This window comes from Protopterus annectens, chromosome 4.part0 (assembly GCF_019279795.1).
Source record: "Protopterus annectens isolate FY-2018-M chromosome 4.part0, PAN1.0, whole genome shotgun sequence".
Lineage (NCBI taxonomy): Eukaryota > Metazoa > Chordata > Ceratodontiformes > Protopteridae > Protopterus > Protopterus annectens.
In genome coordinates, this window is record NC_056733.1 from 844,325,952 (window position 1) to 844,353,390 (window position 27,439).

Here is a 27,439-nt window from a genome sequence, read left to right on the forward strand (position 1 = left end):
CATATGTTGGGGAAACTGTTGGCAGTGTTTGGCCAACACATTGGTAATATTCCCCTTCCTGATGTCATATACGTGATTGTATACACGATCTTTGAACCTACGTGAGGTCATACCTACATAGTATGCTTTGCATGAATCACATGTAGCTAGGTATATGACATTACTCGTGTCACAGGTGGCATAAAATGTTGGCTTAAAAGCCATACTTATGCCTGGAACCTCAAATGTCTGAGCTGTAGATACATACTTACATATACAGCATTTTCTACAGGGATATGTGCCTTTCTTATACCTTGCTCTAATATCCTGCTGCTGAAGTTTCATTTTTTCATTGCATAATAATCTCTTAAGATTTAGACTATTGCTAAATCTAAAAACTGGTTTATCCCCCACTATTTTTGACAAACTAGAATCAAGAAGCAAAATCTTCCAATTATTTCTTATAATGTTCATAATGTGATTCACATCATTTGTGTATTTAATGCCAACTGGTAGTTTCATCTTATTCCTTCCAAAGTGACTATTAAGACCCCCTTTTCTATTGCATATCGGGGTCTCTAATGCTACTGATGTTAAATCACTCACCAGGGTTAAAGGATAACCCCTATCCACAAAACAACTTTTCTGAAAGTCTACTAGATGCAATATATCCTCTTGTTTACTGCAAAGTCTTGAGATTCTAACCATTTGACCTTTTACTACATTTCGAAAAATATAGCGAGGATGCATGCTATCAAAATGGAGAATGCCATTTCTCCAGCATGGCTTTCTATATAGTGATGTGGTAATTTTGTTATAATCATCCTTGGAAATGGTGATGTCCAAAAAATTCACACTATGGATGGAATACTCATAGGTGAATTTTAAGAAAGTTGTAGTTGATTCCATATATGCTACAAACTCATGCAGCGAATCTTCATCACCATTCCAAAACAAAAGGATGTCATCCACAAAACGCCTATACAAGATAATGTTATTAAATCTTTCATTACCAAAAATGAATCTCTTTTCCCACTGGTAAATGGCCAAATTAGCATAAGCATTAGCACAGGGAGTGCCCATGGCCACTCCCCATGTTTGTGCATATATTTTATCATGGAACAAAAAGATGTTATTATTCAGTACTAAGTCCAGCAAATTACAAACTACCATTTGGTCATTATTGTCCAGGGTACCATGCTCATGTAGGCATTCCCTTATGGCCTCAAGGCCAAAGTCATTAGGGATACTTGTAAATAAGTTTTTAATATCTAATGTGACCATCAATGTTTCCTTCTGTAGTTTTTACATATTGCGTCTTGTTTTAGATCCTGCAACAGCCCATAAGAATCTTTCAAAATTGTGGGAACTAAATTTACCAATGGTCCTAATTTAGATTGTACAAATACAGAAGCATTCTCTGTCACCCAGTGTCTGCCAGACACTATAGGGCGTAAAGGAGGTGGATCTAACCCTTTGTGCATTTTTGGGAGCCCCTTAATTAGGGGAAGCAGCGGAGAGTCTATTATCAAAAAATCATAAAGGAATTTGTCTATACATCTACTCATTAATAAATCATACACTGTATCGTGCACTCCCCTTATTAAAGATTCCACTTGTGATCTATCTATCTGCTTATAAGCTAGATCATTGCTTAACATTTTATTCATTAATTCCATGTATAGAGGAGTGTCCATGGCAACTACTCCTCCACCTTTATCCGCTGGTTTAAAGACAATCCCATCATTATCAAAAAGTCGCTCAAGACAACATTTCTGCGATGCATTTAAATTGACATAAAGACCTCTATGCTTTTTCTCTTTATAATATAAATAAAAATCATGTTCACATGAGCGCAGAAAGCATTCTACCAAATTAGGCATAGGTGGTATAAACAAACTTTTCCTTTTACAAGCCTGCGATTCGTATGCTAGCTCATTATTCATAGAATCTGAAAACAGTACCTTAAGTGATAGCTTCCTCGCAAAAAGGCGAAGTGCTATCAGAGTTTCAGAAAGTTCACTTCCTCTGGAAGGGATAAAAGATAATCCTTTGTTAAGAATGAATTGTTCATCAGCAGTAAATTCTCTAGACGTCAAATTGAAAAACAAAGTGTTCAGTTCCTTGTTTTTCTCCTTGGTTCCGGTGTTTCTCCCGACAGTTTTCTCTTGCCTCTGCCTCTGCTTGTCGAGCGCGCCAGCGCTCTGTTTTTGTAGGGGAGCGGGAAGTTTAAAGGTAGAGCAGAAGTATTATAGCCCGTAGCTGTATTGCCATCGGACTTTGGTCTTGCTCCCAGCCCCTCATTAACTTTTAGGCATTGTTGGTTACATGGAAGAGAAGAGTTGGTTAAGGGTAAGTCTCTATTCATTGTATCACTCATGGGCTCCTTATTTACGGAGAGTTCATTCAATGTATCCACATGAGTTATTGGCTCTGACGTGCTCATTTGAGAAGCACCTGTTAAATTGTCAGGTTCAGATACAGTTCCATTAGCCCTCGGCCATACAAAAATGCGGCCCATTTGAAAATCCTGACAATCCCGCTTCAGTTTCTTAAGCTTAATTTGCTCAAGTCTGTTACTATATTGTGTCAGCTGTCTAAGCATGTTATTAAGTTTGGAAACACAAAGTTCACTTTTAAAGTTAGTTATTAAACTTTTGTGCTCACCTTCTACTTTAGCAATCAAGTCCGCTTCTATGGGGGAAAAATATTCTATTATTAAATTGATGTATTTGGTTCCAAATTCAATGTTCAGCTGCTGCCATCTCCGCAGGAGTTCAGGATGGCTGTCTCCATAGCTTGGCATGCACAATACTTGCATGCCGCGCGGAACCACTTTAAAATGCATGCAAGCCTCCATATGCCTTCTCTGCCATATGAGCCGGTGGAGTTTATATAGATCATTTTCCAAAGTTCTTAGTGCCCCATAGAAATCCTGTAAGTTCTCAGTATCTTGCATTATGATATGCGGAGTATTGCTTTTAATATCAAAATTAAGCAAGGGATTATCCTGTTGGTGAAACAAGTTGTTCCAGTCATTGGTACTGCTTGTACCTGCCGGATTGTAGTCAAGCTCTATGTTGAGTGAATCCATCGTGTGCTGGTCAAATAAGTAGACAAATAGTAGAAATAACAGCAACAAGCAAAAAATGACCATCCAAAGGTTCCTTCCAACGTCAAAAGCTGAGCAAGTAGAAGAAGTGTAAAAACTGCAAGGAACCACCACGATGTAAAACCGAAGATTTATTTTAACAAGGAGAACAAGCGCTTTCACGCACCATCCCGGTGCGCTTCATCAGGTTACAATCAAAGGTAAAAACTTCTGTCCTTATATACAAAAACTTCCATCAATTATTCAATCAAGTGCATCAATTAAAACAATTTAGTGAGGTATTTTAAAGGGAAACAACATTCCACATACGCACGACATTTTAAACAATCATATATTTCATGAGAGACTCTTTTAATAATGCATTTGGATTATTGACAGAGGATAAATAATCAATTTGAATATAGGTAAATCTATTTAGAAGCTATGATAATTAATATTCATTCTACATATCTATTTAGTTTATATATCCTTTTCTGTACACCAAAACACTCGATCAGATCATGTATTTATTTAAATAATAAATACTATGGAAATTCAAATAAAATATATATAAAATATATCAATCATTTCTAAATGCTGATTATCTTAATAATTCTAAATGCATAACAAAGATGAAATGTCCAGTTTAATATATATTGAACATTCAATAAAAACATACTATATATATAATACTGTATGTTACATATTATGCATAATGCGAAATAAGATAAAATATAATGAAATAAAATGTATAAATAATGTACAAAAACTAGTTAATAGCTAGTGGAATAGATAATATGCCAAACAAATCCATTATATATGCAATAGCCTGATTGCAGGAACATGTCAGAATATAAAAGAGGGAAAAAGGGGGATGGAGGAGGGGGGAAGAAATCACACATTTCCTAATAGAGCCGGTCGAATGCTGAGTGTTGAATTCAGGCCAGGTTCTATATGAGCTCTAAAGTTTAATATCCATCTTAGCTCATATAATTCAAGGGTACCTATTAGGTCACCTTCTCTTCTATTCTGATGCATCATTTGAATCACTCTATATTTAAACATATGTTGGGGAAACTGTTGGCAGTGTTTGGCCAACACATTAGTAATATTCCCCTTCCTGATGTCATATACGTGATTGTATACACGATCTTTGAACCTACGTGAGGTCATACCTACATAGTATGCTTTGCATGAATCACATGTAGCTAGGTATATGACATTACTCGTGTCACAGGTGGCATAAAATGTTGGCTTAAAAGCCATACTTATGCCTGGAACCTCAAATGTCTGAGCTGTAGATACATACTTACATATACAGCATTTTCTACAGGGATATGTGCCTTTCTTATACCTTGCTCTAATATCCTGCTGCTGAAGTTTCATTTTTTCATTGCATAATAATCTCTTAAGATTTAGACTATTGCTAAATCTAAAAACTGGTTTATCCCCCACTATTTTTAACAAACTAGAATCAAGAAGCAAAATCTTTCAATTATTTCTTATAATGTTCATAATGTGATTCACATCATTCGTGTATTTAATGCCAACTGGTAGTTTCATCTTATTCCTTCCAAAGTGACTATTAAGACCCCCTTTTCTCTTGCATATCGGGGTCTCTAATGCTATTGATGTTAAATCACTCACCAGGGTTAAAGGATAACCCCTATCCACAAAACAACTTTTCTGAAAGTCTACTAGATGCAATATATCCTCTTGTTTACTGCAAAGTCTTGAGATTCTAACCATTTGACCTTTTACTACATTTCGAAAAATATAGCGAGGATGCATGCTATCAAAATGGAGAATGCCATTTCTCCAGCATGGCTTTCTATATAGTGATGTGGTAATTTTGTTATAATCATCCTTGGAAATGGTGATGTCCAAAAAATTCACACTATGGATGGAATACTCATAGGTGAATTTTAAGAAAGTTGTAGTTGATTCCATATATGCTACAAACTCATGCAGCGAATCTTCATCGCCATTCCAAAACAAAAGGATGTCATCCACAAAACGCCTATACAAGATAATGTTATTAAATCTTTCATTACCAAAAATTAATCTCTTTTCCCACTGGTAAATGGCCAAATTAGCATAAGCATTAGCACAGGGAGTGCCCATGGCCACTCCCCATGTTTGTGCATATATTTTATCATGGAACAAAAAGATGTTATTATTCAGTACTAAGTCCAGCAAATTACAAACTACCATTTGGTCATTATTGTCCAGGGTACCATGCTCATGTAGGCATTCCCTTATGGCCTCAAGGCCAAAGTCATTAGGGATACTTGTAAATAAGTTTTTAATATCTAATGTGACCATCAATGTTTCCTACTGTAGGTTTTTGGTGATTGGAGCAGATTCCAATGGGCATGTAGGTGAAGAGAACAGAGGGGATGAAAAGGTGATGGGTAGGTATGGTGTAAGGAGAGGAATGTAGAAGGTCAGATGGTAGTGTATTTTGCAAAAAGGATGGACATGGCTGTGGTGAATATGTATTTTAAGAAGGGAGGAGCACAGGGTGATGTACATGAGTGGAGGAAGATGCATTCAGGTGGATTATATCCTATGCAAGAGGGCCAGTCTGTAGTTGATTGGAGATTGCAAAGTGGTGACAGGGGAAAGCATAGTTAGGCAGCATAGGATGGTGGTCAGTAGGATGACTTTGGCAGTCAAGAAGAGGAGGAGAAGAGTAAGGGCAGTGCCAAGGATCAAATGGTGGAAGTTGAAAAACAAACAAACAAACAAACAAACGAACAAACAGAACAAATTGCCAAACCACCACAGTTTATTAAATACTTGTACTGTACCTGTTTTGGGACTTTGTTTGAGTTTGGGATTGGCAATGCTGTCTCCTTTTATTTAATTCATTTTAAGATGGTAGTGAGACCAGCTATGTTGTATGGGCTGGAGATGGTGGCACTGATGAAAAGACAGGATTCAGAGCTGGAGGTGGCAGAGTTAAAGATGTTAAGATTTTCCATGGGTGTGACAAGGATGGACAGGATTAGAAATTAGTATATTAAAGGGTCAGCTCAGGTTGGACGATTTGGAAACAGAGGCAGAGAGGTGAGATTGTGTTGGTTTGGATATATGCTAAGGAAGGATGCTGGGTGTATTGGGAGAAGGATGCTAAGGATGGAACTGCCAGAATGCTGGGTGTATTTGGAGAAGGATGCTAAGGATGGACCTGCCAGGTAAGAGGAAAAGAGAAAGACCTAATATAAGGTTTATGGATGTAGTCAGACAGGACATGCAGGTGGTTGGTGTGACAGAGCAAGACGCAGAGGACATTAAGAAATGGAAACAGATGATCTGCTGTGGAGACCCCTAATGGGAGCATAAAAAAGAAAAATGATTTATTAACATTCATTTACTCTGAATAATACCTTTTGAGGTTGTGGTTATACACAGGAATGTGGTTGTTAAGTGATGTGTGTGTATTTGTGTGTTTTTAATATATGTCTAGTTTCATAGATAAGTAATAGGATAGCTGCCCATTTTAAGCTTAGCCAATTTCCCCTTCAAAGGTGAGAATCAAATGCTGTACCTTATATCTGTGAGATAAACACTTTAGTGTTATACCTGTGTCTGTTTCTGTTTGTGATTATTTGTGTGTGTGTGTGTTTTTTCTATGTGTATCTGTGCGAGTCTGTATGTCTGCATGTTTCTGCTTCTTAATGTGTGTTTTGTGAGTCTAAACATTAAATACTTATATCTGTAAAATTTTTGATGGGAAATACTTCCTCCAGCAAAACTACATATACTGACGTAAGTTTTAAGAAGGAAAGGAATAACTATTATACTCCAGAAATATTAAAAATGTATGTATATTGTATTAAAAAAAATACAAAATAACTTTACAAATAGCACATTCTTTAAATGTAATAATTCCATCTGGGGTATGTGTTACTGTGGAAATAACACCTTTCCGAGGGTGTAGAAGACACCCCTGGGTATGGTTTATTTCCAAAGTAACACATACCCTGTTGAACATTAATGCTTGTATTCAGGAGTACTGCAGTGTAATATCACAGATCTCATTGACAGTATCCTAAGCAGCTTTACTGAGAGTCATGAAACCTCCGTAAAAAACTTCTCCAAAGCCAGCTTTATGCTACTCAAGTCAGAAGTGACAAACTTCATGACACCCATGCAGACGGGAGCTGAAAGTTCGACTGCAGAATCCTACACTAAGGCACTGTATGAGCACATCCACTTATGCATGAATTGTGCCATCCCAAATCGAACCAAGATGCTCTCCTCCAAAAAAAGGAAGCCAATCTGGTGGTCCCCTGCCATAAACAAACAGAAGAAAAAAACTGTTGCAGAAAAGAGGAAAATCCCAGGATGCAAAAAACTCCCTTACCAGCCTCAGTAATAAGCTGAGATCCCTCATGAAATCCTCCAAAGCTAGTTACAAAAATAAAATTGCCAAAGATTCCAAAGACAACCACAAGGCATTCTATAGTTATGTCAAGAATCTAAATGGCAATGCTCAGATATGCTCTGAGCTAAAACAGAATGGCATTAAATATACTGATCCCAAGGATATTGCCAATATCCTGGCAGATCGATTTAGTGCCAACTTCACCCCCCTCATCCCCTAAAGGAACCATCTCAATACCAAGAGATTGCTAAATTCCAGTAATCATGGCCACACAGGTAGAAACTGAACTCTCCGAAGCTAAGAATACAGCATCCATGGGACCAGATGACATCCTGGGCTGTGTACTACATGAACTACAAAATTAACTGGCACCCCACCTAAGTGTCATGTTTAATCACAGCCTCACCTCAGGTTTTGTGCCTACTGAGTGGTGCACAACTACAGTTATCTCACTCCACAAGGGGGGGTCCACCTTGGATCCCGGGAACTGCCATCTCATCAGTCTGGCGAGCCTGATCTGCAAGGGCATGGAACACATTATCATGGAACTTATAAACAAAGACATTGGCAACCTTCAAACACTGGAACCCTCCCAGTTTGGGTTCATGAAGGGCCGATCTTGTCTCCTGAACCAGATTGACTTTTTCGCATAAGTCTCCAGAGCAGTGGACGAGGGTAAGGTGGTCCACACAGCCTATCTGGACCTCACCAAGGCCTTTGACATGATCCCCCGCTCTGGAATCATAGATAAACTTACTAAGCTGGGCATAAATCACTCGATGGGTTGGCTTACTGACAGAACCCAGACTGTAAAAGTAGCCGACTCCAAATCCAGCTCCAGACAAATGACAAGTGGAGTACCTCAGGGTTCAGTCCTGGGACCGCTCTTGTTTGGCATCTACTTCTCTGAAGTACAGGCCAACACTAAGGGACTCTGGCTAACAAAGTTCGCAGATGACTGCAAACTGAGCGCCATTATTGAAGCCCCAAATGATGTGGATATTCTACAAAAGGGCCTTACAGAAACAGATGCTTGGTGCCAGAGCCATGGAGTCAAGCTTAATGCCAAGAAATGTATAGTTATCACCTTTGGGAAAAGCCATGTACCCATAAATTACCACATAGGTGTCAGTACACTACACTGAAAGTATGATGAGAGACTTAGGGACACAGGTGGACAGTGGTCTCACCTTTGATAACCACATTGCCACAACAGTCAGGAAATCCTTCTATGTGGCACACCTCATCACTAAGGGTTTTTCATCCTAAAAAAAGGAGGTCATTGTCCCTCTGTACTCATCCCTTATTAGACCCATTATACAGAACAACACTCCATTTGGTATGTACCTCACAAGACACCTGCAACAGCTGGAAAGGCCGCAGAAATACCTCACTAAAAGAATCACAGGCCTAAAGCAGATGCCCTATGCTGACTGTCTAAAAAAACTCCAGCTATACTATGTGGCATATCGTTTACTCAGAGGTGATCTCTGCTTAACATACAAGGCCATGTCAAACCCTGAGCTGTTGGACATACTCCACTTAAAGAAATTCTAATCCCTCAGAGCCACACGCTCCAGGGATTGAAACCTTGTCATCACAATGAACAAAACATGCTGGAGGGCTAGGTTCCTGACCCAGAGACTCCCCATACTCCGGAATAAACTGCCCATACATGTCAAGCAGAGCGCCTCCTTGGCCCTCTTCAAAAGGAACCTTGACAATTGGATGGGAGATAAGAAATTCACCCTCAGGATCACGTCAGTCGCCCTGCTAGTCAGGGGTGCAGGGAAGCAAATATTGTGGGAAGAAATATCCAGGGAATTGTTATGGCTAGGCTTGTATAGCCCTAGGACCGATAGCCTAGTACCAACCTATGAACCTATGAACCTATAAGGATACCATCCTTTATCGCATCATAGATTTTACTGGAAAAGTATAGAAAACATGATTTACTTATGACTGAGTCTGATTTTATTCATAATTTTAATAAGTTGATATCATGATCGGTGGTAATGTGATGCTGAAAGATCCTAAACTAATCCTTATGATATCGAAAATATTCAAGTCCAAGGAATTGCCAGGAGCCTTGCGTATATAATCCTCTTTAGTTGAACAATATACCAAACAGTTCGTTGAGCGCTTTCATCTGACTACAGAGATTTCATCAGAACAGTGTTAGTTAACTAAAGCTGCCTTATATACCTTACTACCCGCCCAAATTAATTAATTAACTAATTAAAAATGCAAATGTTAAAGAAATACAACTGAATTCTAAAAACTAAAAAGTAAATGCTACTCCATCCCTATATAAAAACATAGTTTTGGCTGTAACAATCTAATACCATACAAATTCCAGACAATAATCAATACAATATATACAAAACACTGTAACCACAACATTAAATAGATATAATACATTCCTATATAATATAAACCAAATATAAATATCTATTAAAACACTAAAAAATGCAATATATAATACCCTTGTATATAAAAAAACACCCGTCATGGTTGTAGTCATAACATTTTTTTATATTAAGTTTTTACCAGGGGTTTGGTAGGTATCACCTCGTTGAGTCCTGGAGGTGAGGCTGCATTCAGCCTTATCTGCCATTTTATCTCCTTTTCTCCTACAATTGCTTTTATATTGCCACCCCTGGGGTTGGGAGATACAACCTCTAAAATTGCAAATTTAAACCCCTGACATGCAGGGCTGCTGAGAAGATGACGAGAGAGAGCATTGTTGGTATCCCTTTTTCTAATACAGTAAGTGTGGTCATAAATTCTGTCCCTCAATCGTCGGTCCATCTTCCCGACGTAAAAACTACTGCATGAGCAGCACTTTGCCAGATATACCAGATGTTGAGACTGGCAATTACCATAGCTAAAAAAAATTTTGCTATGAATGCTATTGCTCAAAAGTATAGTTGTTTCCTCCATAATATACCCACAGTAATTACACTGACCACACTTTCTAGTGCCTTTCTTATTATATGCCCTACTCTTATAATTTTGTGTTTTAACCTCAATGATCTTTTTCAAATTCATACCTGTCTTAGAAACAAAGTAAGGACAGTTAGAAATTTTATCCTTTATCCCCTCGTCACTTATCAATATATTCCAGTTGTTTGAAATTATGTCCTTGACATCCTTCGTATAATCCCCTTGTTTTAAAATGCAAGCCCTGGTATAAGGTTTTTCACCCTGTATGACATTTTCATTTGTGGTATTATTTTGGCTGGCAGGCTTGGCGACCAGCTCAGTACCTAATAATGAGGGATATTTGTTTCCCCATTCACTGGCCACATAATGTATAATATCCTCAATCATACTATTAGGGTACCCCTTGTCCCTAAATAGATTACCTATAAATTGCAATTCATTTAACATGTTATCCACATTGGACGACATACGTGCCGCTCTAATGCACTGTCCCTTGACAATGCTGCGTTTCGATGAATACGTATGTGCGCTCCCAAAATGCAAATAAGCATTACTAAAAGTCTCCTTTCTATATACTTTTGACTGAAAGGAATGGCCATCAGAATAAACATAGACATCTAAATAGTTAATACCCTCCTTGCAACATTGATATGTAAACTGTAAAAAGCTTGTGCTCTGGTTCAAATAGTCAATAAAACTTTTTAGTGTATCTTCGTCACCTTCCCACAACATAAAGATGTCATCCAGGTATCGGACAAAACACCTGATGTAATTCATCCAAGGGGACTTTAGGACAAATTCTTCTTCCCAATCAAGAAGAACTAAGTTGGCATACATGGGGGCACAAGCTGCCCCCATCGCTACGATGCTCATTTTTGCTTTGATGAGTTTAGTCAGGAAATCCTCAAGCACTGAGGAAGGAATAAGTGGTGTATAGTACATTATTGTAATCTTATATTCAGAACCATCAATGTAATTGTTGCATGATCATTTTCTAATCACTTTCTAGTCCCTAGTTGTTTTCTAGGCTTCTGAAATGTAGATATTGTTTTAAAAGACTGAGACTCAGCCATCTGTCTTGGAGACAATGAGTACATAGTGTTGCACACTTCCCTTGGGTTGTAGTTGAGCTGTTAACAATTCCATATCACTAGACTGTAATTAGAAAGAATGTGCAAAACGAGAGACACAGACCAGCTAGTGCAGAAAATAAAAATGGAAGTGACTGAGTGAAGTGAATACAAAGAGACTAAGGGCTGGGTGGGATATAAAACCCAAGGTAACTGAGATTCGCAGAAGAGATCCCATGCCAGACAAACCTAGCTGGATTTTCTGACGTTGTGTCCAAAGGCAGTAAACCAAGGTGAAGGTGTAGATGTGGTCTGTTTTGGTATCTATATAGTATCTGTTAAATTGTACCACAAAAATATTAATACAGTACCAAATTAGTATTGAAGTGCATGATACGATGGTAGGATATTTGAGAGGTTGAATAAATAATGGATACTGAAATTACTAATACATATTGTTAGCACCAAGGAATAGGAATTGAACTAATTGTTTCCACTGGATTCTAAACTCTGACTAGAGAGATTTATGTCACTAAAATTGCAGATTGACTGAAAGGACAATTACGTCTTTCTTCCTCCAAATAGTATAAAGCTTTGTTTTATACTGATGTCAGAGTTGGGAACAACAAAAGGGGCATTGTCCAGGGTGTCATACAAACTAGGTATAGCTCTGGAATGTAGAAAACAAATGAACTTGCTATGGCAGTTTGCCATCTGATAGAGAAATAGATTAAGTAAACAAAGCAGATGGTGCCTGTCATCATATTCAGGGTTTCTGTTTGGAGTATGTGATTAAATGTTTTGTTTTAGATACTGCCAGTTTTCTCAAATACAGCCAAAGGAAGATGTCTGAATCCTGTAGTAGGAAACAGGCTGTGTAGCACAGCAACATAGGCTTTGCATGCATCTGATCCTGGGATACTAGGTCAGGCCCTGGGTACAGTATGCTTACAGAGCTGAAAGCATCTCATGTACAGAGATGACTAAATGAGCTAGCTGTCCATTTATTCATGGGAGAGCAGGTTGGATAAATTTATTATCTGACTCCATAAAGTACCAGCTTAATATATCAATAGAGTGCACTTAAAAAATCATTCTGCAGGACATTAACAGAATGAAAGTGAGTTAGAAAAAAGCTCAACAAAGATGAAAATAAGGGAAAATGCTTAATAAAAAGAAAAGGCAGACTTACAAGTTTTTTGCTGATCTGGTCCAGACACTTGAAATAAAACATCTTTCACAATGCCTGTCAGTGGAAATTCTGTTGGCCGTGTTCCAGCAAAGCATTTATTTTAGCTCACTGATATTGCCTGCTGTTAGTGGGAAATACCATTTGCTTGTAATATGAAAATCATACAAGCTATTACTAGAAAAAAGACCATCTGTCTTAAGGTGTTTGCTTTGTGATATTGGATCTAGAATGACATAGATGTATTGACTTGTTACACCTTTTCTCCCCCCTGCCATTCCAAACAACCAAGTAGAACAGATTAAAAACTGTTCGGAAATTTCAAATTTTTAAATCTTTAATTAACCAGTGGGGATTACCATCATTATGTGCTTGCATTCGCACACCAACGAACATGTTCAGCTAATGAATCTGCATAGGAATATTGTAATTTCTGAGAGCAAAAACTAAATATAGCAAAAGCATCAGAATATGTGCAACAACATATTTTATAATGCATTCTGGTGCTAGGAATTTAGTACTCTTTTAATTAATATATAAAGTAGTCATCTACATTTTTTTGATTTCACCAGTCATTTGCCGATGACAGAGATTTTTTTAAATTTGAATCTTTCATTTGTGCCATTTTTAGGCTATGTTACATTCGAGTACATAAACCGAGGCAGTACAGCCACACACACACGCACACACACACACACACACACACACACACACACACACACACACACACACACACACACACACACACACACACACACAAGGCAATGAAACAAAATGCATGAACCAATAATGACAAAACTGCCCAATTCAGAACATTTCCATCATAAAAGTCTACTTCCACACACACACACACACACACACACACACACACACACACACACACACACACACACACACACACACACACACACACACACACACACATACACATATAATGCAGTAGGTAAGCGCTTTCATGGGACTACCTCCCACTTCATCAGACCATTACAATAGCAGTACTATCCACTTATTTATAAGGCAAGTTAAATTGGTAATACCAGTTAAATAGTAATTACCCATTCATTTTAAAGAGATATTCATCTATACTTGAATCACTTGCATTATTTCTATTCAAACATTCTAATATAAAAACACATATATAAGTATATAAAAAATATAAAATACATACATAAAAATAATAAAATGTATCCTTTAACTGTTTCCCATGTCATACTTCAATTTCATCCTAAATATGCACCATTCTGTTATAAACATCATAACTTTGATTTAACATACATGGTTAATACTACTACTAACATAATTCCTATTCATACTGGGTCTCATTAACGTACTGCATTTTCGTAATAAAGCTGTGTTTTTATCCTACAAGACTTGCTTAAGGAAAACATTTTTTGCTCAAGGAGAACATTTTTCAAAGAATCATTTGGTATAGCAAGTTTCTGCTTGGTATATGTTCCCAGGACTTTTGTGTGCACATATCTATACTTTCTCTGCTCTATAAAATCCTAGAAAACTATATCCATTCACATCTACTAAAACATCTTACAGACAATAACTTACTAGCACCCACCCAACATGGCTTTTGTCCTTCACGCAGCACAAATCCAGCCTTAGTTTCATTCACCAACACTGTAAACAAAGCCCTTGATGCTGGCCTACTTACATCAGTTGTACTACTAGACCTATCAAAAGCTTTTGATACAGTGTCCTACTCTAAACTACTTCTACAATTAGAGACCATAAACTGCTCCCCACACACCCTAACTTGGTTGGTTCCATAGCTATCTTAATAATAGAAAACAATCTGTCAGGTGGCAAAGCAAGCAATCCGAATATCTAAATAACAACATTGGAGTTCCCTAAGGGTCTCTCCTTGGACCTTTACTTTTTAACATATTTATTAAACATCACCATCAAGCATCCCTGTATAGTACACTTATACAATACACAGACAATTCAGCCATAATCACATCTGCTAATAACAGCTCAGATCTCCGAAAGTTAAGGCAAACGCTTTCACTGCCATCGAATCCTGGCTTAGCGAGGCCCAACTGCTACTGAATCCCCATAAAACTAAGCTTTTACTCTTCTCATCCAAACCCCTTCTAGACTAAAGTTTTCTCACATAACAATACAGAAACTGAAATTGTAAAGAGCACTAAACTACTTGGTATCACTAAAGATGACAAACTTATGTATGAAAATCATATACTTAGCACAATCAAAAAGACCCATTTTAAGCTTGGTAAGCTCTATAGGCACAAACTCTACTTGGACAAAGCCACCAAACTAACACTAGCAAACAGTCTGCTTCTCCCTTCTCTTCTGTATGGTAGCCACATCTTCACTAACCTACACACATCTCTTTTGAACTAATTACAGTCATGCTACTTTAAGATAGCTAAGTTTGTCTCTAATATGCCAACTCGCACACATCACTGCCTGGCCATCAGATCTATAAACTGGCTTCCCCCATTACCTACAATTTACCCAGCTTACTCTTACTCACAAATTGCTTTATAACCCTAATTATTGCCCATCCCTTCAAACAATAATACAAGCTTACACCCCAAATCATAACCTTAGGTCTTCCAAAAACAACTGCTAGCTGTACCTAAACCCAACAAAAGAGCCAGACAATGCCTTTATTCACATGCCATTGCTAAACTATGGAATTACCTCCCTCACTCTATCATTCAACTAAATCCATGATGGTACAGTGGTAGCGTTGTTGCCTCACAGCAAGAGGTTCTCCCGTTCGATTCTCAGCTAGTGTGCGGGGAATGCCTTCTGTGTGGAGTCTGCATGTCCACCCCGCGGGTTGAGTGGCATTCCAAAAGACATGCATGAATGGGCATGACTTCGTTGAAGGTTGGGCATTGAGCTGGCAACTCAGCACCATGAAAATCTACTGCCAATTATTAGCGGACTGGAGTTCCACTGTGATGACCCCTAACCGAGAAAGCCAAAAGACAACAACAACAACAACAACTCTATTATTCAACTAGACTCAATAATAATTTTTGTGTCTTTCAGCTTTTCCTAGTTTGGGGTCACCACAGCAGAACTCCGGTCTGCTAATGATTGGCAGTTGATTTTTACGTACCAGCTTGCCAGGCCTGACGCACAACCTTCAACAAAGGTACACCCATTCATGCATGCCTCCACGCAGAAGACACGCTAGCTGAGAATCGAACCGGACAGTGTCTTATTGTGAGGCGACAACACTACCGCAGCACCACCACCGTGGGTATACTCGAAAAAAAAAAAAAAAACACTGAAAGAGCTATACCTCAATAACCAAGTCTGTTCCTGTACTATCACAAGTAAACCACCTTAAATTATCTTTTGCTACTTACCCTAACATTGTTTCCTTTTTACCACTTAGTACTCATCTTTTTCCACTCTGTAAGCCTCAGTGTCCCCTCTATTTCTAATTAATTTAACTTTTACTATTTAATTTAACTTTACTATCTATAAAATATTCCATGTAATGTTCAATCATAATTTACTTAGACCAAGGCATACTGATTGAAAAGTCCTACATGATGCATGTTAACCTTATGTCTATGATTTCTTCATTTGTGACGCTGCTATAATTGTCTGAGCTGAAATTTAAAAATGTCTACAATTGTTGATGCATTTTATTTATTTATTTATTTTTTATATTTGTGCTCTATAAACCTAAAATTAAAATTGTCTGTAATTGTGGAGCTTTTCTCCCCGGCCCTCCACTGAAAATGGGACTTTTTGACCCAGTGGACTTCCTGGTCAACAAATGTTAATATATAAATAATTAAATAAAACAGTGCCGTGGTGTTTTGCTTTTCTTTTATATCCTGCTGCTTCTTTGATGTGTGGTGCATAAGGCAGGTTGGCATAATGGTCAAAGTGTTTACTATACCAGACACAAGGTGCAGGGTTTGAGTCTAACATGGGTAATTGGCTAGGCTTCAAATGGTCCACAAGGGCGGTTAGCCTAGTACTAATCTATAAACATAAATTTTACATGCTGGCATCATGTTGAAATTCTTAATAGATATAGGGCATTTGCTCTCTGTTTTGTGGACCCAAGTCAGTTTATGTAGCTCATTTCAACTCTGTGGGTGAGTGGAAACATTGCTAGCATAATTACAGCAGGGTATACTGTATACAAAATTTTAAGAAACTATCTTAATGTCACCAAAATAACTGCAGTGCCACAGACACAGAATCTACTGTTTCTAGTTAGTGTTTTTATTTTTTTGTTCATGTGTGGCATTTGGTTCACTTCTGTTCAGTTTACATGTGGTGTTCCTTGTTATCAACATGTAATGTGTTCGGTTATGTAAAGTTATACATTTGTAAGACAGCTCCTTATTGTACCACAATAAGCAAACAGTTACTGCTTTATAGATTTGCCATTCCTAGAGGTCTGTATCAGAATATCAAAAAATGCTTTCAACATCCTGCCATTAGAACTAGAAAGCTGTAGCTTATGTGGAGAGATGCTCTTTCCTCCTCTGAAACTTTTGTAGAAACCTATGTAGTATTAAAGAGAGCAGTAGATAGATAGAGGTAATTCACTGCAGTGGGATGAGGATTTTTGGTCTGAGTTTATGATATGTGGATTTATTTCCTTATTAAGTTATTCAGTTATTTTCTCAACATTTACTGTTACTTCACAAGTTTATTAACTTGATATTGTATTGCTTTACTATGGCCTCCAGACAATTTTTCTGCACATTACTACATTTATTTCTGCTTTTGTTGCGTAGTGATTATTGTCTAATGTTGTTACGTGATAAAATTAATTTGCCTGCCATTTTAGAGAAAAATAAAGCAATTATACCTAAGCAAGTAGGATGAAATGATTTGCATCCCTGCTGAATGAAGTAATTGTCTAAATTAATTGTATTGTATGCATATTTGTTATGGATATTGGTTGCATATCATTAAAGACTGATAGGATTACATACACAGCAGTGATCATATCAGAATCCATTCCCTGATGTGGTTAAACCTTTGACACGGAAGCTTTAAATCATGTTTTCAAGAAAAAAGAAAAAAATTGTTATTCCCAGTCAGACATTGCATTTCCATTTGGATTATCTCATTATTTTTCAAAAGTTATAAAACCAAATAGTAGCTGTTGTGATGATTTAAATGTGTGCATGAGCTTTGGGACAAATTATAAGATGGCTGATCAGAAATGGATATTGTGGGGTTTATATGCATATGGGTTTGTGTACTAGTAGCAGCCTGGTACTCAGCTGTGAGGCTGTACTGTGCAATTAATTACTTCACAAAGTGAACAAATTGCCATCAGTTGGGGACTTTTCATAGAAGTTTAGAAATCGTATGGGGTGTTGGTAACCTAATCCTTATCACATGGTGTGGAGCACAATACTAAAGATATAAAAAAAATGTCATTAGAGTCACATTAATATGCTGAAAGTCAGCAGATCAAAAATGCACAGATAAGAGACACCCACTCTGTCGTGTGTGTGAGAGTGTGCTGCCTCACTTACCCTTAACATTATGTAGCAACTCTGAAGTCATAGCACCTCAGGGCAAGTTTTATAAATTTAAGCGATAACATCACATTCTCAAAAATTTCCTCTCTCTTTCTGAATACATTGCACTGCAGGAACTCAGAAAAAAATGCAACTATAATTTACAAGTTTTGACCATCTGTAATTTGGTTATTTATGTTTTTGGTACACCACACTCTACACTGCTATGTTTCGTTGTCTTAGTCATCAGTGCATTTTCTAGTACATTTTCTGATGGGTATCTGCTTTGTACTATTCACTGTGAGCTTTGTAGAATTATTTTTTGATATAATGTTGAACTAGGCAGTTTGATAAATTAATGAAGCTACTCAGCTAAAGAGGTTCACATAAATTTATTTACCTTAATTTGACAGCTACTATATATTTTTTATACAGGGTTATACGATCATAGGAATTACAAGGCAAATAAGTGCCTTGGTAATACCCACCCTCAAAATGCAGCTCTTACCTTCCCTTAAGATGTACCTTCTAATTCTGGGAGGGTCAGATTTGTCATGTCAAGTCAGGGGTGAACTTTTGGATACCTATTAATCACTTAGTTCTTCTTGAGCAATCTGAGGTTTTCACAAAGTCTAGCATTCAAAAGGTAGCTTGTTTTGGGCAGTTTTTCGATGTGGTTACTAATCCCCTAGGTGATTAAAGTGATATTCAGGATGTCTTTGTGATGGGGGCTGCCTGGGGTGCTTTTTATGATGAATGTTTTCAGTATTTGCATTCTGCTTTATATAGCGCTCTTTAATTCCACTACCCTCTCTGTGGTAGTTAATTATAGTTTTAGTTAATATACTGGTTGGTATCTCAAGCATCCAAAATCTGGGGCTTGTAGGTTAACTATTAGATAATAGTATTCCCCATCTAGTATTGTACATTTTTTGATCTTATATTCCAGCAGTTATAATTCAACTAATTAATTATTTGGTAGACATTTGTTAAACATATATTGTGCAGAGGGTTATATAAATACTAATTGACAATTGTATTGTAAATGCTTAAACCTATGTCCAGGTGCTGTAAATTTGAAGGCGTCATAATTGTTCTTCTGATGAATATGCCGACAGCAACTTTTGGTGTAAATATTTAAACTGTAATCCGGTGTTTTTGTCAAACATGCTTTATCATATTGTTTCAGTTATACGGATACCGTATAGAAGCTGAAGTTATTATTTTTATTATTATTATTATTATTATTATTATCAGTTTCCACTGTTATTTTTTGAATGTTATTTCTGACAGATAGTGGATTCGTTTGAGTCACATTACAACTTCATACATGCAGAGCTGGGTTCGGGTGTCTAACCCTGTCTGGGAAGATTGGCGACCTGGATCCAAGAGTGTCTAAAGGGTTTATTGGGGGCCTACTTTTCTTATTGGGGTGGGGGGTACGTCTTGACCTTACCTCTTGTAATATATTGTTTGTTATTCTCCCCAATAATCCCATCTCCTTCTGGGCCTAAGGAGGGAGGTTTAAGCTCGGTGGGTAGGCAGGAAGGGTTTTGTATTATAGTGTTTATAGCCCGAATTCATTTACAAATATTCTTCAAGGTTCAGGGATACATATTAAGCTACAAGCCTTCAATCTCAATTCTTTACAGCATTAACTCACATTTCCTTCCCCGTTTACTAGTCAGTTGAATGGTAGTTATTGATTCATGGAATATTAATGGACTACAACTGGTGAAAAAGAGGAAATTGTTTATGCACGTCCTACATAAAACAAAAGCAGATATCTTACTTGTCCAGGAGACACATTTACTCAGTCACCAGTGGGACCAAGAAAGAAGGCGTCCATGGGTGAAAAGGATTATTGATTCTGGAACTAGCTCGAGTAGCGCAGGTGTGGCTATAATAGTAAAGAAAAAGTTCCTGTTTGATATTATTAAGTGGGATTCGGATAAGGAGGGCAGATGGTGTCTCATTATTTTTAAGCTAGCTCCAATAGATAAACCCATCCTATTGCTGAATATTTATTCCCCATGCTACAACCAACAAAATTTTTATATGTATGTATATACTATTCTTTCGTCTTTCCCCAACCATCTATATATTATAGGTGGGGACTGGAATTCAGTACAAAACCCTCTTATTGATAGGTCAAACCCAAATACAAGATATAATAAATATGCAGTAACAGTATTAGCCGAACTGAAAGATGATTTCAATTTGTTTGATCCATTCTTATCCCATAAGAGTCCCTCTGATAAGGTAAATTATACTTTCTTTTCCAATTGCCATAAGGGATGGTCCAGAATTGATTTCTTCCTGCTCTCATTAGACCTCGCTAGTTGTCAAATTGAATTTCACACTGACAATAGAAACCTTTCCGACCATTCCAAGATATCTCTTTTCCTAGAATATAAGCAAGGGGGTAGCAATAAAAATAGACCATTGTGCTGGAAACTTAACCCCATGCTTCTTCAAAAAGAAGGGATCACTGAGATCATAGAGGACAACCTAGATCAGTTCATTCAATCAGCTAAGAGCCAAGAGGTACCTATTGACATACTATGGGCCTCCACGAAAACTGTGATTAGGGGTACTTTTATTAACAAAGCTTCATTCTTTAAGAAATTATACTGCAAAAGGGAAACTGACTTGATTAAAAAGATAGCGATATGGGAAAATAAATTACAACGGAAGTATGATAGGGAAACAGAATCCCATGTAATTGGGTTGCAAAAAGAATATCTATCTCTGCAGGTGGATAACCTCTCATTTCATGAAGTTAAAATGTTGGCCAAGTACTCTGACTGGGCGCAATGTCCTTCTAGATTCCTTGCCAGACTAATAAACCAAAATAAGGCGTCACACTATATTTCTCAAGTATCCTATTAAGATAAGGATTATCATAAAATTCAGGATATTATAACAATTTTTGAAAAGATATACTCCGAACTATATAGCTCTCCTAATGACCCCTTAATCTCGGCAGAGCTTGCTGATACTCTTAAAGAGTTGTCCTTTCCTTGATTAAATGATGATCAATACCATATTTTGGACAGAAAGATCACCTCACAAGAAATCTTAGAAGTAATCAAGAATTTAAAACTAAATAAAGCTCCAGGTCCTGATGGGTTTACGGCAGAATTTTATAAGTCCTCTCCCCACAAGATGTCACAAGTGCTCTATTTGACCTATAACCAGATTATTCAACATGGTATAAGAGACCCACATTTCAATGCTTCTAAAACCATACTTATTCCAAAAGGTAAAGCTGATTCTACCAAACCGGAGAACTATAGGCCCATCTCTGTTATTAATGTAGATTTAAAAATTTTAGCTCAAATTTTCGCAAATAGACTCAAATTAGTAATACCCAACATAATTTCCAAAGAACAATCGGGCTTTATTGGAAATAGACAGACATCCGATCATACAGTAGCTCTAGAAGCTATGATAACTCTCTCCTCTCTTTCGAATTACCGTTTATATACATTAGCGATAGACGCATCAAAAGCCTTTGATAGGATGAGTAGGAACTTCTTACTAACCATCCTACCCTTTTTTAATATTCCTGCTTCATTTGTAAAACTTATTGAAACAATCTATTATAAAGCGTATACAATGCTTCAAATAAATAATTCTGTAACTGATAGAACTTTCATAGTTAATGGGACAAGACAGGGATGCCCCCTATCTCCTTTACTATTCAATCTGTATATAGAACCCCTATTTCTTCTTATTAAGCAGAAAACCCATCACTCTATCTCCAGACTTTTTAGAACTAATATTCCTTTTTTGGCGTTTGCTGATGATCTAAATATCTACCTATCTTTACCGAATTCTGACTTAAGAAAGATTATGGGTTCCATTAGTATCTTTTCTAAGTTTGCCAATTATAAAGTTAACAAAGTAAAATCCCAAATTTTCCTGGTAAATATTACTTCACCTTATCCTATTAGCTGTTTGGTTGAAGACATACCTATTAAACAAAATCTTCATTATTTGGGGGTCTCTTTTTCAGTTGATCAAACATTAGCTTACCAGGAAAACATTTCCTAGTTGTGGACAGAGGTACAAGGGGACCTGAAGAGATGGGCACAACTTAAGCTTCCTTTTCTGGGGAGGGCAACTATAATTAAGATGAACATTCTGCCTAGGTTCCTTTATATTTTTAAAGCCACTAACTCCATTATTCCGGTGAAATTCTTCAACAAAATGCATTCAACTTTTTCGAAATTTGTTTGGTCACCTAAATCTGTGAGAATATCCTATTCTAAATTAATATTTCCGAAGGACCTAGGAGGTATATCTCTGCCTGACTTCAAATTATACTATGATATCATTCAGAGTAGTAGAATTCTGAATATAGCGAACTATAAAATTAATTCTGAAGTTTGGTCTCCGTCCTGGGTAGTTCTGTATTTTAATTATGTCAGATCCCTTAAATTTAACCCATCGGCTCTTCCCTTCTTGAGTAAGGAGAATCTAGAAAGGCATAAAATAATTTGTGGTCTCAAATCTAATATTTTGACATTTCAAAGATTATTAACGTCCATGAAGCTTTTTCACGCTTTCTCCTCACTCCAACCCATACATTTAAATCCGAATTTAACATTGAGTGGTAACATGTTAAATCTAGACAACTTTCCCCTTATTAAAGACAAATATATTGTGGATTTTTTCATAATCAAACACCTGAAGTTCGCTGAAATTAGACAATCCTTTAATTTAACTAACAAATATACATTAATACTCAGACAGATTTTAGATCTAATCAAGCCCTATATGGAATTTCCAGAGCTAAACAGGGAGGACATTGAGACATCCAAAACTATCCTGAAACTATTTATGCTTAAGAAGAAGATTATATCAAATGTTTACAAACTCTTGGTCTCGATCAGAACTAATAACTCACCGGTATTTTCCAAGTTCTGGGTAGAGAAGGACCCGAGTATATCTGCTACAGTTATGCAAGAATCTTTTAAGTTAAGCTCTAAATATATCCCTTTCAAAAAACTGGCCTATACGCAACTTATGATTGTAAATAATGCATATTTAACCCCAGCAATTATTAATAAATTTCAACCTAACTCACCAGCCTCTTGCTCATTTTGTAAGAAACATGTAGCTGACATATACCATATCTTCTGGAGTTGTAAATGTGTGTACAGACTGTGGTGCGCCCTAAGAGTGATCCTGGGAAAGATGGGTTACGAGAAATCAACACTTTCATGGCAGTATGCTCTACTACATATACCTCCAGCTGGTATTTCTAAGTCTCAACATAGGGTGTTGATTTCCATATTCATTTTTAATAAATATTATATCTCTCTCCATTGGAAGAACCAAACAATAATGTCATGGGTAGGTTTAAAAGAATTAGTTTTTAGACATATAAAGGCTCAGAAATTCCTCTTTTATAAAGGGAATCGTAAGTACCATTCTGAAAACTTTTGGAATTCATTTTTTGCACATTTAGTAACCTGAAATGCTATGTCATAATTTTTCTATGTATCCTGCATTCACTTTTAGATCATTGCATTTATAATGGTTGTTGTATTTGGGCTATGAACAATTGTATATAATTGTTTTCTTTGTTAACTTGTGGTGTGCGAATTTTATGTGTTTTTGTTTGTTATGTGTGTTTTTGAAAAAGAATTATAATAAAAAGAATTAAAAAAAAAAAGGTAGCTTGTTCCAGTTACAGGGTAAGCAGTAGGTAATAAATCTGTCCCCCAATGTTTTATTTATGTACCAGTTGAGGTTTTGATCATTATGTTGAGTGTTTGTTGAGCTGTTGGCCTTAGGGAAGTAAAAAAAGGTCTGGTATAGTAGGGTGTTTAATGGCATATAATGCAAGACATAAATCTCCTACTAGAAGCATATAAAAGACTTCATATAGGAATATGGCATCAACCCTGTCTTGGTAGCTATGGGTTTTTAGACCAATAATCTTTTTAGCTGGGAACCTTAATGGCTTTTCTAGCTGCACAATATGTCTGTCTAAGTGTATGCCGAAAGAGGCATTGTACTCTATAATTGGACTAATTAGGACTGAATAAAGAGAACTGCCTTATTTTAATGTGGATAAGATGAATTTAGAAATGAATTGGGCTAGACTGAAAAGAGTTCCTGATTACTGCTGTTACGTGGTCTATGTAGGGGAAAGGGAATTGCTGACCCAGGTAACAAGGTCCCTATCTACTGAGTCCATTTGGAGTGGGTCACTGGTTATAACATAAGCTGCAGATGAGGGGTGTTTACCAAATGTGACAATACTACATTTTTTGCATTCACTGTAAGTTCTTTTTTGCACATGGTTGGTTCATTAAGATTAGTTTTTGCTATAGTGATTTTACATCTGGAAGTTAGTAAATGATAATGCCTAGCTTATAGTTTTCAGCAGATCTGTTTAACCGTAGACCCGATTTTATGGTATGGAGGTTAGAAAAGTACATGCCCAAAAGTAGGAGCCCTAGCACTGAGCTTTGGGGTACTCTGCTTGTTACATTCTTACTTTCTAAAGTGCCACCTGCTACCTTAATTATGGGGGTTCTATAAACCTGCAGCCTGTATCACCACATAAGGGTCTGCCTTCAGGTCATTTATCTTATTTACAATGCAAAAGTGTGAAATGCTTTGGTTAGGTTAATTTATGGTCTATCGACTGAATGACCCCTATCTACTGCCTTTGTGACCTTTTTCAAATACGTTTACTAAATTAAATAGACTTGACCTACCTTTGACAAAACCAAACTGAGACTACAGTTGTATGAGGCTTTGAATACTGCAGTTTATGAAGTCAAAGATTATGCATTACATATCCTTGTAAATTATGTTAATTCGATGGATGTGTTTGAAGTTCTTGGGGGCTGTGGTAGGAGGCTCCATTGTAAAAGGGCATTAAAACAGTTGTTTTCTATACCTTAAGCACATACTGTGTGTATAGACTTAATTAAACAATTGCAAGAGATATTCACATTATGATATATGTTCTGCCAACGAGTGGTTCTCTGAAATTAGTGCACTACCCTAGCCAGCATGTTTAAAATATAATAAAAACAAAAGGTCTGCTACTGTTTATTGGGCATCCACATATATTATGTGGGCCCACAGAAGAAGTTTTTTTTATTAGTTTTTGGTAGCACAGCCAAGATTTGCCCCTGGTGATCCTATGGGATGTATGAAAGTCAAGAATCTTGAGGAATTTCAATGACTGTTTCGGGAATAAAGTGATCATTAAATCTGTGTAAAAGTAACTTTGCAATATCTTTTGGATCAGCCTGGGAAATGTATTTAGGATTAGGTCACTCAATTGCTGGGTTCTATTTCTTAATATATATATATATATATATATATATATATATATATATATATATATATGTGTATATATATAAATAACATTTTTTTTGATAAAATAAACTTCTTTAGAATTATCCTAGGCTTCTATTGCTAGTTTTAATTCATGTTTAGTCAGTTTCCATATCTCTGATATTAAATGTCACTGCTGCTTAATTTTTTTAATTAAATTTAAATTAATTAATGTCAATCATGCACCCTGACTTACAAAGACCACAAAACAATTACTACTAAACAGGGACAAAGCCTAGAAAGAATGCGAGAAAAACAAAAAACTATCCTTACAAAACTATAGGCAACTGCATAACCAAGTTAAGAAACTTATAACTCCTGACAAAAAATGGTACTTTACTCAGCAATTATCTTACCACAAAAGTAATCCAAAAATATTCTGGTTCACCATCTCATCATTGCTTACACAGGATCAAAACAATATCCTGTTCCAGTCACAAACAAATCCCCAGCTCCAGTCACAAACAAATCCCCACCTCAAATAGCAGAAAAGCTTAATACACACTTTAGATCAGCGCACAGTACAAAAACTGCCCTAATATCCTTTACAGGTACAATCAACAAAGCTAGACACTCAGGCCATCTTACCTCAGCAATATTTCTTGAGCCATCAAAGGCATTTGACATTGTGTCTCACCCCAAACCTTTGCAGGAACTATTATCCTAGGCCTTAAACACACTTCTCTACAATAGTTTTCAAGCTATGTATCTAAGAAACAAAATAACCGTACTAATGCCAAAGTCCGCCTGACAAAAATGAAACTGCAGACAAAAGAAAGGCAGGACACTGCTATACGAATTCCTTTAATGCACCAAATAATCCACAGGTTAGCGCTTTAAAAAAACCCTTCAGACATTTTAAAAAAAATAACACAACAAGTTATATACACACAAATGATGACATAAATAAAAAAAGACCAATCAAATGTTAAAAAAAAACAGTAAAAAAAACTTCCTTTGCAAAAAGGAGGTTTTAAAGGGGGACCAGGTCACCCTGGTTCCCCCCTATGCTTGTAAAATTCTATAATCCGTCGCGTTTTTAGAGACTGTGTGTGCTTTTTATATCTCCTCTCATAGTCACATTGTTCATTGCTCTAAATAATGCTCTAAATTATGATGAGTGTGTTATTGTTTCATGTTTTATGTATTTATTTTTATTTCATTATTATTATATAACTGTTTGTTTTAAAATGTTTTTTAAAAATGTCTTAAGAAGGGTTTTGGGTGAAGTAGGCTGTTTGCTATTTAATTTGTGCTTTTTTGGTGCATTAAAGGAATATTTGCAGGCAGTGTCTGAAAGCTATGTATCTCAAAGACAACAATGTGTAAAATGGCAAGACTCTGTCTCACAATATCTAACCAATAAAACAGGAGTCCCACAGGGCTGTATCCCAGGACCCATTTATTTCAAAATTTTCATAAATAACCTCCATTCTGCTTCCTGCAAAGCACCCTTACCCAACATGCTGATGATTCAACTGTCATTTCCTCTTCAAAGAATGTAATGCACCTTAGAAAACCCAAACTGCCTTCTCATGCACAGAAACCCGGCTCAATAATGTACAACTCCTACTAAACCCAAACTACTTCTTTCCATGCCAAAATGACTTTACTGACTTTAAAATATATTATCATAATAATACAGAAATTGAAGTGGTTCCACCTGCCAAACTATTAGGGGTAGCAATAGACAATAAACTAACCTTTGACCTACATATTCATAATACCATCAAAAAAACACCCCCCAAATCAGGAATGTTATGTAGGCACAAAAATCTCACAGACTCAGCCACTAAAAGAACACTGGCCTCTGTATACCTACTACCCTCCTTACTATACGGTGTCCCCCACACTAACCAACCTCCAAACTAAACTACAAAATAAGCTGGAAACCTATTACAATAA

The 27,439-nt window shown here is 36.7% G+C and overlaps 1 protein-coding gene across 1 annotated transcript in view; it reads left to right on the top strand.

The window, feature by feature from the left end:
- Positions 1-27,439, top strand: part of USP43 (ubiquitin specific peptidase 43) — a 2,684,284-nt gene that overhangs the window by 262,592 nt on the left and 2,394,253 nt on the right. The window lies entirely within an intron of this gene.